Source organism: Schistocerca cancellata, chromosome 4 (assembly GCF_023864275.1).
Source record: "Schistocerca cancellata isolate TAMUIC-IGC-003103 chromosome 4, iqSchCanc2.1, whole genome shotgun sequence".
NCBI classification, from domain to species: Eukaryota; Metazoa; Arthropoda; class Insecta; order Orthoptera; family Acrididae; genus Schistocerca; species Schistocerca cancellata.
Genome location: NC_064629.1, coordinates 608,078,509 through 608,086,691, shown reverse-complemented (window position 1 = coordinate 608,086,691; position 8,183 = coordinate 608,078,509).

The following is an 8,183-nucleotide window of genomic DNA, read 5'->3' as shown; positions in this document are numbered from 1 at the left end:
TAAAAGCTAAACAGAAACTGATGACGAGCGGCAACAATTACGTGACATTTTACTGAAGCATTCACAACTCTTTGATAACATTCCAGGTACTATGACAGGTTTCTTATATGAATTTCAGGTCAAATCCAACGACTATTTCAAATGTAAATATTATTCCATATCATCTATTTATAGAGAATAGGTAAAACAGTAACTTCAAGCCATGCTCAATCAAGGAATTACTGAACCAGCTGTTAGTCAGTACGTAAGTCCATTACACCTTCTTATTAAAAAGGATGGATCATCACTCCTTGTCCTCGATTCACGCTAATCAACGACATTATACACTCCTGGAAATGGAAAAAAGAACACATTGACACCGGTGTGTCAGACCCACCATACTTGCTCCGGACACTGCGAGAGGGCTGTACAAGCAATGATCACACGCACGGCACAGCGGACACACCAGGAACCGCGGTGTTGGCCGTCAAATGGCGCTAGCTGCGCAGCATTTGTGCACAGCCGCCGTCAGTGTCAGCCAGTTTGCCGTGGCATACGGAGCTCCATCGCAGTCTTTAACACTGGTAGCATGCCGCGACAGCGTGGACGTGAACCGTATGTGCAGTTGACGGACTTTGAGCGAGGGCGTATAGTGGGCATGCGGGAGGCCGGGTGGACGTACCGCCGAATTGCTCAACACGTGGGGCGTGAGGTCTCCACAGTACATCGATGTTGTCGCCAGTGGTCGGCGGAAGGTGCACGTGTCCGTCGACCTGGGACCGGACCGCAGCGACGCACGGATGCACGCCAAGACCGTAGGACCCTACGCAGTGCCGTAGGGGACCGCACCGCCACTTCCCAGCAAATTAGGGACACTGTTGCTCCTGGGGTATCGGCGAGGACCATTCGCAACCGTCTCCATGAAGCTGGGCTATGGTCCCGCACACCGTTAGGCCGTCTTCCGCTCACGCCCCAACATCGTGCAGCCCGCCTCCAGTGGTGTCGCGACAGGCGTGAATGGAGGGACGAATGGAGACGTGTCGTCTTCAGCGATGAGAGTCGCTTCTGCCTTGGTGCCAATGATGGTCGTATGCGTGTTTGGCGCCGTGCAGGTGAGCGCCACAATCAGGACTGCATACGACCGAGGCACACAGGGCCAACACCCGGCATCATGGTGTGGGGAGCGATCTCCTACACTGGCCGTACACCACTGGTGATCGTCGAGGGGACACTGAATAGTGCACGGTACATCCAAACCGTCATCGAACCCATCGTTCTACCATTCCTAGACCGGCAAGGGAACTTGCTGTTCCAACAGGACAATGCACGTCCGCATGTATCCCGTGCCACCCAACGTGCTCTAGAGGGTGTAAGTCAACTACCCTGGCCAGCAAGATCTCCGGATCTGTCCCCCATTGAGCATGTTTGGGACTGGATGAAGCGTCGTCTCACGCGGTCTGCACGTCCAGCACGAACGCTGGTCCAACTGAGGCGCCAGGTGGAAATGGCATGGCAAGCCGTTCCACAGGACTACATCCAGCATCTCTACGATCGTCTCCATGGGAGAATAGCAGCCTGCATTGCTGCGAAAGGTGGATATACACTGTACTAGTGCCGACATTGTGCATGCTCTGTTGCCTGTGTCTATGTGCCTGTGGTTCTGTCAGTGTGATCATGTGATGTATCTGACCCCAGGAATGTGTCAATAAAGTTTCCCCTTCCTGGGACAATGAATTCACGGTGTTCTTATTTCAATTTCCAGGAGTGTAGTAACAGAAACTGATCGACCACAGACTTTAGAAGAACTTTTACAGAAATTTCAAGGTACGTGTGTTTATCGAGCACTAGATCTAAAAATCAGTTTTTTCGCAGATTGAACTTCGCCTCAACTGTAGAAAATACACGGCATTACTCTGTTTTGGCAATTTCTATCTGTTCTGTAAACTACCATTTGGTTTGACAATATCTTCTGCTGCATTCACACGAGGTATAAACACAGTAATATTGGCTGTATTGAAAGACCGAATTACTACGTATGTTGATGATATTTTAATCGCGGAACCCACTTTGTCCGACAATAACAATACTATTCAAGCTTTACTTCAGAAATTTCTTCAGCAAGGCCTCACAGTTAATCTGAGTAAATCTCACTTTGGTAAAGCTTCTATTAAATTTCTAGGTCATGTCATTTCTACCGAGGGCATAGCTCCAGATCCAAAGAAACTTCAAGCAATTCGTGATATTACGATTCCTACTTCAAAAAAGCAACTTGGTAGCTTCCTAGGGCTGATCAGCTTTTTTCGTCGCCTCATTCATCATTCTGCACTGGATACCCCGAATTATGCCAGTTAACAGGTAAACATACTATCTGGACATGGGAAGAACACGCCCTTTCCGAATTCTTGAACCTTAAGCATGAACTCTTGAATGCACCGATACTATCACACCCTGATACCAATAAGAACTGGACGATTGCTACTGACAGTTCCAAAACAGCCCTCGATGTATACATTTTCCAAGAGATAGAAGAAGATGGCATCATTGTTATTAAAAGCATTGACTCTGAGAGCTGCATTCTGTCTGCTGCAGAACGCAACTATTCGATTAAAGAGTTGGAAACGTTATCTGTCGTTTGGCCATTTCCATTATAATTATCCGTGCTTTTATGCCGTGGTCGGTAGGTGAATTCTTTGTCAAATCCCAACGTTTAGTTCCCGTCTGCAGGAGACATCTTCAAGGGGGTCTGTAGCTCGATGGAAGGTCCAACACACCCACTGGCTCGCTACTGACTGCCGCTAAATTCCGTGTCCGCGCGCTCCCGCACCGCGGCGTGACGTCACGTGTTTTGAAAACGTCAGTGCAATTGGCCACTGTCCGTTGCCGTCGACCGCCGTTGCCATCACCCAGTAGTGGACGGGTGGCACACATATTCTTTAACACCGGCATCCACATACCGTTTAATTTCACTCCCTCCTCCTTACGATTGACATTATTAGGGTGTTTAACGATTTCGATTGCCTCCCAGTAGAGCCTTTCGTAATATAGGCCTGTGGCCGCTAGTACTTGCGCCTCCTCGAAATGAATATGGTGGTTCCCTGGCTGGAAAGCATGCTCCGCAACAGCTGATCGTTCCGTTTCTCCTCTTCTACAATTGCCCTTGTGCTCTTCCAAACGTTTTGAAACTGTTCTTTTAGTAGTACCCACATAAACATCTCCACAGCTGCATGGGATCCTATACACTCCAGTTTTTTCCAATGGTTTGTCAGTGTCCTTGGCAGGCTGAAGGTATTCCTGTATCTTCCTGGTGGGCTTGTAAATTACGGTGATATTCCGATTCGTTAAGGTCCTCCCCATTCTTTCCGTTACATTTTTAACAAACGGCAAGAAAACCTTAGATTTTGCAGTAGCCTGTACGTCACTGTGATTTCTGCGTGGCTGTCTCAACGCACGTTTTATTTCGGCGGACGAATATCCGTTCTTGATTAGTGGATTGTGGAGATGTTCCATCTCAGCGTCGAGCAACTCAGGTTCACAAATATTTCTAGCTACAGACCCCCTTGAAGCTGTCACCCGCAGACGGGGACGAAACATTGGGATTTGACAAAGAATTCACCAACCGACCACGGCATAACAGCCCTAATAATTATAATGGACATGACATTTCCGGCCGTGAAAGTCTACATTTTAGTATCGTTTGACCATTATTATACAGGGTGGCGCACGAAATGTGTTACCATTTTGTTTTTGAATATAAACTTTATTGTCAATACAATCTGAAAGGAACGTATACTACAATGAAGAGCCGTCCATGGAGATTTGTTCTAACTCAGCTCATGCTCAATATGTCCACCATTTCGTTTCCTAACTTCCTTTAAACGAACACTGAAGTTAGTGATTACCCTACGGCACATGTCTTCCGTAATTTCACTGCAAGCTTGAAAAATAAGTCTTCTGAGCTCCATTAAATCACGTGGACATTGCGGGAAATTTTTTCCTTTAGATACCCCCAAAGAAAAAAGTCACATGGATTGACGTCTGGACTATTGGGCGCCAACTTTGTCCGTCACTGAAGCGACCTGGAAACCTGAGTGAAATAATCTGCATGTCGAAATGCTCGTGTAAAAACTCCAACACAGTGTTTACAGTATGTGGCCTTGCTCCATCTTGCATGAACCACTGCGTATTGAAGGGCACGGCAGTAGAAAGAAGCTGTGGAATGAAGCTATTGCGAAGCATGCTCAAATAACGCTCGCTGTTCACAATTTCTTCAAAGAAAAAGGGTCCAATAAGTCCGTGACTGGAAATTGCTGCCCACGCTGTAATCCTCGGAGCATAATGTTGTCGTTCTTGAAGCGCTTGTGAGTTTTCAGTGGCCCAAAAGCGTACATTTTGTTTATTAACCACACCGTGTAAATGAAAATGCGCCTCGTCTGAAAACCAAATGTTGTTGAGAGTTTCGTCCCTATCCTCCGCCCACTGAGCAAACAGTAGTCTCTGCTGCTTGTGTTCTTCAGTGAGCTTCTGTGCACAGGTCATCTTCTATGGATACATATGGAGGTCACTTTTAAGAATGCGTTGAACGGAGCGTCTGGATATTCCCAGTTGCACTGCTGCCTTTCTACACGATTTCCCGGGACTTCTCTGTACACCAACTCCTACCGCTTCAGTATTCTCCGGCGAACAAACAGGCTTTGGCCGAGGTCGCTTCGCTTCCAATACTGTTCCTTCCTGTACAAATTTATCGTACAACCTGTGGATGTTCTTCTTGCAAGGGACCCATCGTGTGTTAAATGTGGACGAAAACGCCTCTGAGTCACAACAAGGCTTTTCGTTTCATGAAAAAGTAACACAATTGCCGATCGTTGCTGTGTCGCCAGTCTTCCATTGTCAGCCATTGCTGCTTACTAGTCTCCTAGTGGCAGTATCGTGAATTACACGTGATTTATTAACTCATTTGTTTTTTCGAGCTCTGCTGGTACTGCTGTAGAGATCCCAGCGGGATATCTAATGTGCGTCGTAAATTGTGAAAGAAACAATTGGTAACACATTTCGTTCGCCACCCTGTATTTAAACACTTTTTGAATGGAAGTCGTTCCACTGTTTATACTGACCACCGTGCTATTCAATTTCTGCTTGCCGCAAAATTTTCTCACGACTGCCCTGGGTGATAAAAGCTATATTTACAAGAATTTGACTTAACTGTAATCCATATTCTTGGCTCTCAAAACGTGGTAGCTGATGCTTTATCTCGTTCTCTTACCACCAGACAACAAGACATTGCCACATATTTTTGCCAAACTAATTGTAGTATTTTGTACATACGACAAGAAGTGTTTGAAAACTTTATTTCATCAACTTTTAAAGACATTTGCGAAGAACAAGATAAGAACAGTATCAGAAAAAATATTAAACAGCTTTGGCATGACAAGCCAAATCAACAATCAGACATCGCTACTAGGTACATAACAATAATCTCTTTCGATGTACACATCCACACAGCGACGATTGGGTCTTACGTATACCTGAAGATTTAGCCCACAATTAATTTGGTACACGCACTTGAATGGTGCACATTATGGTTCACGAAAGTGTTTCCTCATTCTCAGACAGAACTGTTCCTTGCAAATATGGAAAAACATATGCGACGTCTTATAGCAACGTGCAAGCTTTGTCAGCAAGCGAAATCATAAACGACTTCTTATCTCGCTTCATTATATCACATTATACCAATTAAATTACGTCACATGGTCACATGGCTGCCATGGATATCTTTGGACCAGTTCCCAGAAGCAAAAGAGGATTTTCTTATATTTTAGTAGCAGTAGAACTAGCTTCTAAATGTGTAACATTCACGCCGTTAATTAAAGGTCCAACGAAACCTATTTCAGCGGCTTTTACAAAACATTTGTTACCGATTCTGGGTCGTGACAAAAAAGTTATTTTTGATAATGGACCACAGTTCAGATGAGCTATATGGACACGTACTCCGAAAGCTAGAAAATTACACCTATATACACATCCAATTACTATGCTTCATCAAACCCATCTAAACGTATTGTGAAATAAAGTGGTAAGTCTTTGGTCTATACTGTCGTTAGAAACACACCGATAGCGATAAATATATCTATACATTTTAAGAAATTATTAAATCCATTCCAAATAACTCTACATTGTTGTCTCCCTACATGGTATTAAAGAATGTTGAACCGCCGAACAAAATTAAGGGATTAATAGCATTTCCTGCTTCTTGACGACTGCGTCTCCATGAAGTCATTGACATTGCAATCAACAATAATATTCGTGCAGCTGAACGAAGAAACAACAGAAATAGGTAGGTCATCTGCGCGATTTTGAAATCGGTCAAAAAGTATTAGAACGTACTCATCATCTTTTCAGCAAAGCCAAAAATAGGTGCAAGAGTTTCCAGTTGCTGTAGAGTAGTAAGTACAGAGACCTATTCCGCATCCAAATGTTGTTCATGTAGAAACTATGCGTACGAAAAAGTCACGAGGGAACCATCGTATCAGTAATGAAAAACATTATATTGAATGAAACTATGTTTTTCATGATGGAGATGATATTTGATACTACACTGTCACAGCGTGACGTAATAATTACTTTTGCATTTTATCTAATTTTAGCACTTTTATTTCCACTATGTACTATGTATTTGTAATTTGTATTGTAACTTAGTACAATTTTATGCAGTACTATGTTTTTACAGACAGCCACGTTTAAGGTAGAGGCAAGATTTCATTTGTTTATTCTTTATTGCCATTACTATTTAGTCATCATTCTCATTCACTGTTCCGGAAATAGTTGTTACCATTTAAAGAAAAAGAGAAAGAGGTAAACATATACTTTTGAAGCATCGAGGATACACAGTAGGTGAATGGAAAATAAACGAAACAAGCGCAACATAGGTCATCCTTTGTCATACACCAACAAATTTATTCCTTGTACGTTTTACAGGAAACGACAAAGTATAAACTTAAGGGTAACATTCGTATACTAAGAACTCATTTATATGCTGTCACTAATCAATTTTTTTCAGCGTGCTACATGAGTATCATAGCAATACAAAGAATGACATGTACTAACTATTTTTCTATTATGATAGATTTAACTTTCAATTTGATTATGGTAATATTTTATGAAGTGGTAATAATGAAGACGCAATGATGTTCTACTAACAGTAATAATGATTATATGTGAATGACAAGGTAAAGAAAAGTAATGACTCAGAGGTCACACTGTTATAATGAGAAATGCATTATTGTAATTTCAAGTTAATGAGAACACAATAATGGACTAATGGAGGTACAGATACTATTTTTTTAACTATTGTAGGAGGACATAACATTACTTGGTACACACATATATCACTTCTTGTATTACAAAGAAAAGATTTGCTTTTGAGTGATAGAGTAGTCATGCATGTTCTGCTTGATACAATGCATTTTTCTGAACTAATAATGCTTTTACATGATACGTACACTGACATTTAGCACCTGCTGATATTATTTTTGTTTGCATTAACTATGCCATTAACAATTCCAGCATAGTGATTTCCTCATGCTTTACAGGTACAATGAGCTATTTCCCATCACCAATTTTTTCCCTCTTGTATGCTTTGCAATTTATGCTTATACTAGGAGTAAACGCTTCGAGTTGTTAAGTCATTTTGATTTCTTTAACATTTTCATGTCTGCGCTTACAATAGACTTGTCATCACACATTTTCTTTTGCAGCAAAAGTACACTTGCCTGTGTCTTATTCCCATTTTTCCCAGTAGTTCTGCCCATTCTTCAAATCTGTTGTTATTATTTTATTTTCACTTCTTTGTACGAGACACATTAGTTATGTGTAGTCAATATTTGCAACAAATGCCATTTTCAAATCTCATGTGCTATAGAGATATCCTACTATACTTATCTTTCTTATGAGCTCAGCATATAGACTGATTAATTATGAACTATGTATTTTGTCATTTATTACTGTTAATCTTTATATAGTATTTTCTAGAATTATTGTCTGTATACATTAAGTTTTCAAGTCTACTTACTAACACAGCCACTGATAATGAACTATGAACCCAATTTCTCATTTATATATTGATGGAACTTCCATAAGTAATGCAGTTGTTACCTGCATAAGTTTAGATTTTGTGTTAATATCGGCTACTGTCATACTATGCAATCATA